The sequence below is a fragment of the Caretta caretta genome, chromosome 9, assembly GCF_965140235.1.
Source record: "Caretta caretta isolate rCarCar2 chromosome 9, rCarCar1.hap1, whole genome shotgun sequence".
Lineage (NCBI taxonomy): Eukaryota > Metazoa > Chordata > Testudines > Cheloniidae > Caretta > Caretta caretta.
Genome location: NC_134214.1, coordinates 92,602,516 through 92,613,776, shown reverse-complemented (window position 1 = coordinate 92,613,776; position 11,261 = coordinate 92,602,516). Strand labels below are relative to the sequence as shown.

Here is an 11,261-nt window from a genome sequence, read left to right as displayed (position 1 = left end):
GCGGGGCGGGGCCGGTGCGCTGCTTGGCCTTGCCCTGAGGGGAACGGGGAGCTGAGCGGGGGGCCCGACGCCCCTCAGCCCAGGCCGCTGCCCGCGGGGGGTTTAGTGACAGCGGGAAGAGAAGCCAGGGGGGTGCTGGGGGTTGCCGAGTTCAGGGCCCCCCTTTGCTGCCTTAACACCCGCTCGTCTCCATCGCTCTTGCCGGGGGCGGTGACCTGCCCTGAGCGGGGACCCCGGGTGCCTCGCCTTCCCCTGACACCAGCTTGCTAGCCGGCTGCCTTCCTTGGGTCCCCTCGCCGGCTCCGGGCCCCGGCTCTTTCCTGGGGGGCAGGGAGGATGAAGGCAGCAAGCTGGGGTAGCCCTGCAGGGCTGTGGGGTTGTTGCCTTGCAGGGCACTAGCTGGCATAGGGTGGTCTTAGGTAATAGCAGGGGGCCCCTCTGGGTGCTGGGGCGTGTTTCTGCCCCCAGATACTGTGGGGTTTAGCGTTAGATCAAAACAGACAAGTATTGATCCTTACTATCAAATATTTCACCCCGAATCACTCCTGCTCTGTAAAATCTGAGCATCAGGGGTTGATGTTTATTTGGCACTAGACTGGTTTGAAATGTACACTGCTCCTTGTTACTGTACTGTATTAATGGTTGCTGGCCAGTTCCCTTGTGAATCAGCGGGTTTTGCCTCTCTTCTGCCTGCCTGCTCTGCAGGCTGCAGCCACTTTGAGCACCTGAGGCCTTCTCTACACTAAATTTTGTCCCTTAAAATGCCCCACTATTGCTACCAGTGGTGGAGCTCCACTGGTACTATTAACAGTGGGCTCATTACTGTAAATTGTCTTCTGGTAGTTTCTGGTGCTTTAACCATTTCCTGCTCTGGTTAAAATGCTGGCAGATGGTCTATGCTAGCTCCTTCACCATTGCAGAACTGCACTGGTGTTTGCAACCATGGGCAATTTTAAGGGGGGGAAAAAAGTGTAGAGACCATCTTACAATTTGAAAAGTTCAGTAAATAGAGCAGGATGAGAGTGAGTCAGACTGTTGCCAGCCAAGCAGCATCTTCCCCATCCTTCCCTGCGAACGGTCCACTGATTTTTGGGGTAGAGAGAGAAAGGTCTGTAGGGAGCAGCAGCTCAAAGTAGACAGAAAGTAAAATATGCTTTCAGGAGAGTCAAAGAGATCTAGTAGAAGGTGCAAAGGTAGAAGAGGTGAGATCAAGGAGGATGAAAAAAGGTAGAGGAAGCCGGAGGAAGAGGAAAAGAGAGAGGAGGACCTAAGGGCAGACCTCGAAACAGACAAAGGGGAAGAAATAGTAAGAAAATAACTATAGCTTTTCGGTTCAGTGAAAATAGCTTTTCGGTTCAGTGAATTTTATCTTATTTGTTCTGCCATTTCATTGTATTTGCCTGGCATGTGCCCCACTGCCACGTTGAAGGGATAGTGTTGCACTGGGGATTTGAAGGTGAACTGATAATTAACAAATAATTGTTAGTAAGTGGCATAGGATAACTTGGCACAGTTGCAATTAGAAAAGTACAGTGTTTATGTTTCCCTCTGTGGCCAACAGCTTTTCTAAAGCATACCCCAGTACATACTGGGCTCCACGCCATAGGAGTCTGCAAGGGAGATCCTGATGTATAGTATTGCCCGTTTTTATACTTTTTAAAGTGAATTTTTACTTTATACCCTCTTGCATTTCCAGTGATAATAAAAAATTTGGAAATCGGTAAGGAGAGATTTCTGTTATCCCTGTAAGCTCCATTGTGGTCCAGTTATGACTTTGAGGTCTCTTTGGGATGTCACATAGAAAGGAAGGCAGTGACCCAAAGCGGGGCGGGGGAGAGGACAGGTTTAAATAACAAATATATGGCATGCCATTTTTGTTCTGTTTAACTGGGGTATTCAGCACATATTTTACTATTATAGTTGACCATATGTATTATTTTAAGTTACATGCCTTAGACATGTATCAAAATGGTTGCCCTGCTGCTCATTTTCACAGGGGAACTGAACAGCAAAAGTAAAATTAACAAGATCTTCTTGAGCGAGTACATGGTGCTGAAAGTGGTGAGAGAGTGAAAATGATCTCCCTATATAAAGAGTTTAGAATTAGTCCAGTTCCTCCCTGCTTCATATAAAAAGGGAAATTAATAAAGGGGTAGTGAGTTTCCCTGTGCAGCTAGATCTAGGGTTAGAAGGGTAGGTGCAGATGGAAACTAAATAATCCTAGTCAGTTTCCCTATGCAAGCTCTTTACACCTGGAGCCTAGACAAAGGAAGAGGAAAGGGATGAGGAAAAAGTGGCTAGTAGGCAAAAATTAATGACTGCAAGCAGAATTAGAAAAGGGAAAAAAAGCATGAAAGAGAGAAATCAGACAGAAAGAAAAGATAGAAAGGTGAGTTAAGGAGAAAGACCTGCTGCTCCAGTGATGATGATATCACCTTGGTATCACCTTCTCTCCACACTTGCAACTCCTTACTACAGTAGTGAAGGTATTTCCCCATGCTCCCAAATTTCAAGACCTAATTTGGGACACTGGAAGTTTCAAAGTAACTTTTCAAATTATGGGGACTCAAAGATGGAGAAGGAAAGCTGATTTTCTAGAAATCAGAAGAAAAATGGGCTACTTCTTCAATTATCTGAAGAAACTGTCACCCAGAAAGTCATCGAGGTTCCAGACAGCAAAAGGTAAGACCAAAAAGACATTTTCCTGTGGACATTTGTGTTTGTGGATGAAGGCTTCTTAAATTAAATGAGTGTTGTGGGCTGTAAACTGATCTGGGAGGAATAGATTGTGCCCTCTTGCTTTTTGGGTGTAAGTTGTTCGTGTAGTTTTGTGGCAGCTGCCTTCACTATAGACCTCCACTGAATCGCTAATATTCTAATGAAAATAACCCTAGTCTTAACCTCTCCCCACAATTTTAGCTGCTGAAGCTATTTATTATCCTTGCTACTATTTTCTGGGGTTCTTACTGTTTTCCCGTATCTCTCCTACTGCAATATTTCTAATGTTCTCCACAGTATGCCGTATAGGGTCATGCAATTCCTTTTTACAATGCTGTAATGACAAGAGAAAATAAGTGACAAATTTAATGTAATTGTGATTATTTAGGGTTTTTTTATTTTAAATGTTCTTTAATTTCAGTCTTATTAGATCTGTGTGATTAGAGCAAAGACCTGTTGAATCTGTATACAGTTGCAAGGTCTCCCATGTTTAAGAAGGATGAATTCAAACTGGAGCAGGTACAGAGAAGGGTGATCTGAGAAATGGAAAACCTGTCTTATGAAAGGTTTCAGAGTAGCAGCTGTGTTAGTCTGTATTCACAAAAAGAAAAGGGGTACTTGTGGCACCTTAGAGACTAACAAATTTATTTGAGCATAAGCTTTTGTGAGCTACAGCTCACTTCATCGGATGCATAAAGTCTCTAAGGTGCCACAGGTACTCCTTTTCTGCCTTATGAAAGGAGACTCAAGGAGCTTGGCTTGTTTAGCCTAACCAAAAGAAGGTTGAGGGGAGATATGATTGCTCTTTATAAATATATCAGAGGGATAAATACCAGAGAGGGAGAGGGATTATTTAAGCTTGGTACCAATGGGGACACAAGAACAAATGGATATAAACTGGCCATCGGGAAGTTTAGACTTGAAATTAGACAAAGATTTCTCACCATCAGAAGAGTGAAGTTCTGGAATAGCCTTCCAAGGGAAGCAGTGGGGGCAAAAGATTAAACTCGATAAGTTTATGGAGGAGATGGTATGGTGGGATAACATGATTTTGGCAGTTAATTGATCTTTAACTATTCATGGTAAATAGGCCCAATGGCCTGTGATGGGATGTTAGATGGGGTGGGATCTGAGTTACTATAGATAATTCTTTCCTGAGTATCTGGCTGGTGAATCTTGCCCACACGCTCAGGGTTCAGCTGATCGCCATATTTGGGGTGGGGAAGGAATTTTCCTCCTGGGCAGATTGGAAGAGGCCCTGGGGGTTTTTCACCTTCCTCTGTAGCATGGGGCACGGATCACTTGCTGGAGGATTCTCTGCTCCTTAAAGTCTTTAAACCATGATTTGAGGACTTCAATAGCTCAGTCATAGGTGAGAGGTTTTATTGCAGGAGTGGGTGGGTGAGATTCTGTGCACTGCATTGTGCAGGAGGTCTGACTAGATGATGATAATGGTCCCTTCTGACCTTAATATCTATGAATCTATTCCTTTATTGCTTTTGCTTTTGTTATTTCTGCTATTTTTCCACTGCAGTAACTGCTACATACGTGAGGCCAAATTCCTCTCTCTGTTATATGAAAGAATGTTTGGATTTACATGCATGTAACTTATTGCAGGATTTGGTCCAATATCATTTGTGTTTAATTGTATAAATATAATGCCTTGTTTCATGATCTAGGGGGAGATTTTTAAAGACTCCACAGGGAATTAGTCGTCGAACTCTCATTGAAATAAAAAAAAATTAAATGCATTTTAAATACAGATGTGGTTATTGCCATATAAGGTGAATAAACGTTATGTAGAATGGTCATATGAGATATATCATATTTAGCTAATCTAGTCCAGAAACCTCTTTTCTATGGGTCAATACTGGATGATTCATTGGAAGAAAAACAAACAAACAAAAACAAACACCCAGCACCTACCTAATACCCTGAGCCTGCAAAAATTTATGTTACTTATTATGCTTTACTTTTATGCACTGAGAGTAGTCACATTGGCTTCAGTATGACTATTCAGTGTTTGAATTTAAGCAAATGCATAAATCTTCTTAGGGCTTAATTGTACAATGCTGTATACAAGTGAGGAAATTCTTCCTGATGCTGACAGATGATCAGATTATATCCAGGAGCTTGAGGTCTGAGAATCTGTATCATTATTTTGGCCAGCATGGCTACTAGTGTTGGTAAAGATAATTATATTAGCTAATCCTATGTAAATCATGGTACGGTATTTGTCTTGATGACCTACTGCAACAGTGAATTCCACAAGTTGACCTATACACTGTGTAAAGAGGTATATTTAATTTTATTGGCTCTAAATTTATTTCCATTTAATTTCAAGTGTCTCCTTATTCTAATGTTATGGGAGAAGGTAAAAATAACCATATAGTCCCCATTATAGAATGTGTTACTGCTTTGTGTGGAGCTAAAACTATGCCTGATGTATGATTTATTCGGACTCAATTCTGATCTCAGTTAGATAGGCAAGTATTGTTGTGTTTCTTGTCAGACCTGCTCAGTCGCTGATTTTACATTATTCAGTACATAACAATACATGCTAGGATAGCTGAGGTGAAAATCAGGTCAAGCCACTCAACACTATGTTACAGTATACATCTGATTTCAGAAGTGGGTCAAGATACACAGCAATATGTGCCCATGTATCTGAGGTCAAAATTGGATTTTCACTTGTTAATAAATCAAAGATTTTTTTTTTAAAAAAACCCTACGAAATGCGTTTTACACAGTGATAACCATTAAATATTTAGTATACACAAGCAGTTTCATCATATTGGTATCTGAGAGACCATAGTTATTTTCCTGTGTTTAGAACAGGAGGTAATTGTGACATCTTAACAACTGATAGTATTATTTAATAATCACATTTCCAAAGCTGCAATCACAGCATTATCTGGGAGCTCAACTGAGATAACTGTAAAAAGTCAAATTCTGTTCTGTATAGGTTTATTTACCATGCAATGCTCATCACTGTAGTATCTGAGCACTTTCCAGTAGTGCATTAAGCAATATGACTAACATCTTGTCATGTGTTCTGTTCCCTTATCCTTTCCTGAGAGGAAAATGAATGTACAGTGGCATGTTTTCTTTTTGTAGGGTGGGGTTTTTAATGTAAATATACCTGTTGCTATCTATATAATAAGATTCCAGGATTGTCACTGTCATTTTGAAGCTGTAGTGTCTGTTGAGTCCGTGTGAAGCGATGGAAGCAGCTACAATCATGGTTGAGAGCTCTCTCTGAATAGAATTTCACCAGTTGCAGGATTCACTATCTGTTACCATCCATTTTTTAAGTTCTGAGCCATTTTTAGCTCTTTTTATATACAAGACTTTATGAATTACACCCGTGCGAAAGCATGGGCTTTTAGCTATTAGTGTGTTTATATTAGAGAAGGCAGGTCAAAGAAATGCGTTTTCACCTTGGAGTGGCAGGTGGTAAGGTTTGTGATGGTCCTTAGTTCCTGGGGGAGTACATTCCACAGTTTCGGATCACCTTTGGAGAAAGTTGTCTCCTGAACACTTAAGCTTTATTCTTATTGTTGAAAGTTAACTTGTGCCAGAGGAGCACAGTTGACTTATTAATTGCATGTGTGACATTTTTAATGATACTGGGTAAAATTTTCAACAGTCCCGGTTTCAAAATTTACCCCCGGCTTTGGGCCACAGTTCAGGAGAGCATTTAAACATATGCTTAAAGTTCATTGACTTCAAGTGCTCCAAGTTGAAGTGCTTGTCTGGAATAGTGATGTTTTCCTGAACTGGAGCATTGGAGAGGTGGGGAAACCTTCAGGGTTTGTGGTATGCCTGCCTTTATTGTATGCTTCTAGCTCTTTTGTTACTTCTCTGCCAGGCCTTCCTCCATGTCTATGCTCCATTTCACATTAGCTACAGTAAAGGCACTTTGGCCTGTATCAAAAATTTATTTGTAAAACTCTTAGTTATGGAAGAAAAAGAGTTTACTCCATCAAGTTTGGCATCCTCATCCGTGTACTGAAGGGACGAGTCCAGGGAGATGGAGGGCCTGCTGCTCTACACAGCTGTCACAAGATACTATCATTAAATTTTAATCCTAAATCTTGCAGTCAAGCACATCTAACTCTATCTTCTACATTCTGCTCATTTAATGTATAAAACAATCACAATTTCCAGAATTGAGGAAGGTGTCATCTGATATACTCAGCTTGCCAGTAACTCTGATTTCATCAATAAGAGATATCTTAATCATAGAATCATAGAATCATAGAATATAAGGGTTGGAAGGGACCCCAGAAGGTCATCTAGTCCAACCCCCTGCTCAAAGCAGGACCAATTCCCAGTTAAATCATCCCAGCCAGGGCTTTGTCAAGCCTGACCTTAAAAACCTCTAAGGAAGGAGATTCTACCACCTCCCTAGGTAACGCATTCCAGTGTTTCACTACCCTCTTAGTGAAAAAGTTTTTCCTAATATCCAATCTAAACCTCCCCCACTGTAACTTGAGACCATTACTCCTCGTTCTGTCATCTGATACCATTGAGAACAGTCTAGAGCCATCCTCTTTGGAACCCCCTTTCAGGTAGTTGAAAACAGCTATCAAATCCCCCCTCATTCTTCTCTTCTGCAGGCTAAACAATCCCAGCTCCCTCAGCCTCTCCTCATAACTCATATGTTCCAGACCCCTAATCATTTTTGTTGCCCTTCGCTGGACTCTCTCCAATTTATCCACATCCTTCTTGAAGTGTGGGGCCCAAAACTGGACACAGTACTCCAGATGAGGCCTCACCAATGTCGAATAGAGGGGAACGATCACGTCCCTCGATCTGCTCGCTATGCCCCTACTTATACATCCCAAAATGCCATTGGCCTTCTTGGCAACAAGGGCACACTGCTGACTCATATCCAGCTTCTCGTCCACTGTCACCCCTAGGTCCTTTTCCGCAGAACTGCTGCCTAGCCATTCGGTCCCTAGTCTGTAGCTGTGCATTGGGTTCTTCCGTCCTAAGTGCAGGACCCTGCACTTATCCTTATTGAACCTCATCAGATTTCTTTTGGCCCAATCCTCCAATTTGTCTAGGTCCTTCTGTATCCTATCCCTCCCCTCCAGCGTATCTACCACTCCTCCCAGTTTAGTATCATCCGCAAATTTGCTGAGAGTGCAATCCACACCATCCTCCAGATCATTTATGAAGATATTGAACAAAACCGGCCCCAGGACCGACCCTTGGGGCACACCACTTGATACCGGCTGCCAACTAGACATGGAGCCATTGATCACTACCCGTTGAGCCTGACAATCTAGCCAGCTTTCTACCCACCTTGTAGTGCATTCATCCAGCCCATACTTCCTTAACTTGCTGACAAGAATACTGTGGGAGACCGTGTCAAAAGCTTTGCTAAAGCTTGTACTTGCTTCAAAGGAGTTTAGGCTAATCCGATAAATAGCATCAATTAAAAAATTCCAGAACTTTTTGTATAATGAAACCTGTCTTAAGTACCTGTTCTGGGGACTAATTAAAAAAAATCAGTTGCTTAAAGGAGTTGATGTGTAGGATTCTAGATAGTAAATGGTCTTCTAGAAAAAGTGGAATGAAATTGAACTTAAAAAAGCCAGATCTATTAAGTAATATTATGTTATATACTAAACCTCAGTTCAAACTGTTTATACAGTTTCACATGATTTTTATATACAGATAAAGGAAAATTACAGTAGTAAAAAGTGCTTTAATTAAAAACTAAACTTGGTCACACAGAACGATATTTCTTTAAATCACATATTTTATGAGAAACTAAGGACTGTTCTATAAGCATTTTAGTCAGTGTCTTTCATTTCTGTGAATGATCCTAACATTTCCACATTTAGTTGCTGCAGAGCAAACATTATCAGAATGTTTGACTGTTCAGAAAATCACCGACATTATTATCCTGATCAAAAGTTCTATTGTAACAAGTAGTCAGTATCACCCTGAGCTGCCAGGCTGCTTACAGTAAATGTCTATTACATTGGAAGACTCCTTTTCTGCAATCTATCATTAGAGAAGTTGTTTCTGCGTGCGGGTAAATTCCTATTGAAAATGTGTTGAGAGTGCTTCAGGGAGGTCTCCTAGTATAAGTTGATTATCTAATAAATTATCTCTAATACAGGTTTCAATGTATTTGCACAATAGCTAATGACCAGCATATATGTCCATGTGCATATTAATATGATGAGTGGGAGGAGTTGTGCTGTGCATTTTTTTCAAATAAGTAATATTTTGAATTAAGGCATAGTGGAAGCCTTAGCATTTTTGCATTCCATTTAACTGAGAATATACTTCCTTTTGCAGCCTTAAGATAGTTAATATTAATTTACTAGTATTTCTTTCTAATTTAATTAATAGAATTAACACATTCTATATATTATAATTTCCCTATATTCTGTCTAGATGAATTTCCACTGGAAAGCTCCACAGTGTGTCCCTCAGTATTAATGTGGGTTATGTCATTTGAACACCAACATTCTGTCAGTGTGTAATAAATTCTTGTTTGTGATTCAGAATTAGCTTAATAATTCAAGACAAGATACACTGTCCATCAGTGATGTTCCATCCTGAACAAGGGCAAATAGATATTAGATCTGGGTGAATTCTTCAAAAAAAAAAATCTGGAATATTTGCCCCAGTTTAAAAATAAATTTAATTTGCTTTGTCTGGACTTGGGCCCCTGTTCTGTCAGTTTTCTTCTGATATTCAAGAAGTTGAGTCTTACTTACAGGAATGTCTGCTGAAAGTGAATTTTAAGTTCATGTACTTGAGCACAAATACATAACAAATATTAAATTTTGTTCTGGAAGTACTTTCACACACACCTTTTAAAAACTTGCTTTGCAGATGTGGGCAGCTGTAAGGAAGAGGCAGGCAAGTAGGGAGAGAAAAAAGATTGGTTAAATAAAAGATCAGCATTTAGGAGGCCAGTTGAGTTTGGGCCTACTCTTGTAGTAGAAACCTCGGTGTCCCCTTTCTGACACTATTTCCAGCTTGTAGGATGGCCTTGGAAGCCAATCATTTTCAAGAAGTGTGTGCACATCTCATAAGACAGTGGAACATATGTCTAGACGCATGCCCTCTTTGGTCTGTCTTCAGCTGTGGGTGGCGTAAACTGTTTATCCAGCCATGTTGGCACATGCAGTGCGCCGGGGAGGAAATTCAGCATTGGTGATGATGGTATCACCAGGTAAGGAGAGGGTCCAGCTATGACAAAGAAAGCAACATCGGAAAGGTCTTTAGAGCTGAGTGTACCAAGGTAATGAACGTCTACTTCAGTCGTGTGTTCTTTCCTGCACATCTTTACAAATAATGGGCTCCATGGCAGCATCCTCATTTATCTTAGAGTAACCTGGATGTGTGTCCTCCTCAGGTGATGCCTTCTTTCCTTGTAACATTACTGTGATATCATTGATATCATGTGCCAGTTTCTGGACAACCTGCACTATATCCTCTGGATTCAAAAAGTTCCCTCAAGTTCCTGGTTGCCTGCTTCTGTCATGTGGGAAAACAGACTAATATTGGTCTGTGACTAGCAGTAATGCCAGGTTCTGATGACAAAGCTTTGCTAGTGCTGATGTTATGATTGACTCTGTGCATCTGTCTTGGTCTAAGCATATCTGACAGGCAAATTTCTCTACCTCCTGTAGCTATGACTATCTTCGTTATGTGTGGATGAGCATTAAAGTCCATTAATATATTAGTAGAATTCAATTTTTTAAAAATAATTTGAATAGATAATATCAATTTCACAGCTGTGGGAAATTATGGTCAGGTCAGACAAATGTTGGGCAGACAATTATTTAATGACAGCAGAGTAGACATTAAAATTCAAAAAGTTAAATTGTCAAAATATACAAAATAAATATCATTAAATTGAACTCTAATAAGTTTTCAAGCAGCATTTTTCTCACTTTGCCTATCTGTAAATTTTGATAGAAATATTTTTTCATTGGTTTGTGTGGGTAAGGTGAAATTGATGTTTACTAGAACTTACCAATAAAAATCAAGTCCTTCCAAACCTATGTATTTTATGAGGCACTGCTTAACACAGCAGAGTTCAGTGTTCTCCGTAGAGCTGCGAAAATAACTGATTGTTCAGTTTACCTACAATTCCAAAAAATTGAAACAAAATAGTTTTGGGTCGAGCCGAAACTGAAACTTCTCAGCAAACCAAAAAGCTGGAAAAAATTTTGCTTTCTCAAACAAAATGTTTAGTTCAACATGAAACATTTTGTTTTGATTTCAAGGGTGTTTTTAAGGTTTTATTTATTTGTTATATATAAACTCGAAGGAAATTTTGAAATTTTTTGAATCAAAAAATCAAAATGTTTCATTTAGAAAACATCAGAACAAATGTTTGAACTTTCAGATTTCTTTTTTACACAAATAATTTGGCAAAACTGACATGAATTAACTGAGTGTCACTGAATCTTTTTGTTGATAAAGAGTTTTGGATGAAAAATTTTGACAAGCTCCAGTTCTCAGACACTATCACTAGAGTCCTGGTAGAAAGGCAACTAACG

At 40.1% G+C, this 11,261-nt stretch overlaps 1 protein-coding gene across 1 annotated transcript in view; it reads left to right on the top strand.

Moving 5' to 3' along the window:
• Positions 1 to 69: 69 nt before the first annotated feature.
• Positions 70 to 11,261, top strand: part of MAMLD1 (mastermind like domain containing 1) — a 349,693-nt gene continuing 338,501 nt past the window's right edge. Inside the window, exon 1 of the mRNA XM_075132553.1 lies at positions 70 to 2,682. The gene's annotated coding sequence lies outside the window, so the exon portion shown is untranslated. The remainder of the gene's footprint in view (positions 2,683 to 11,261) is intronic.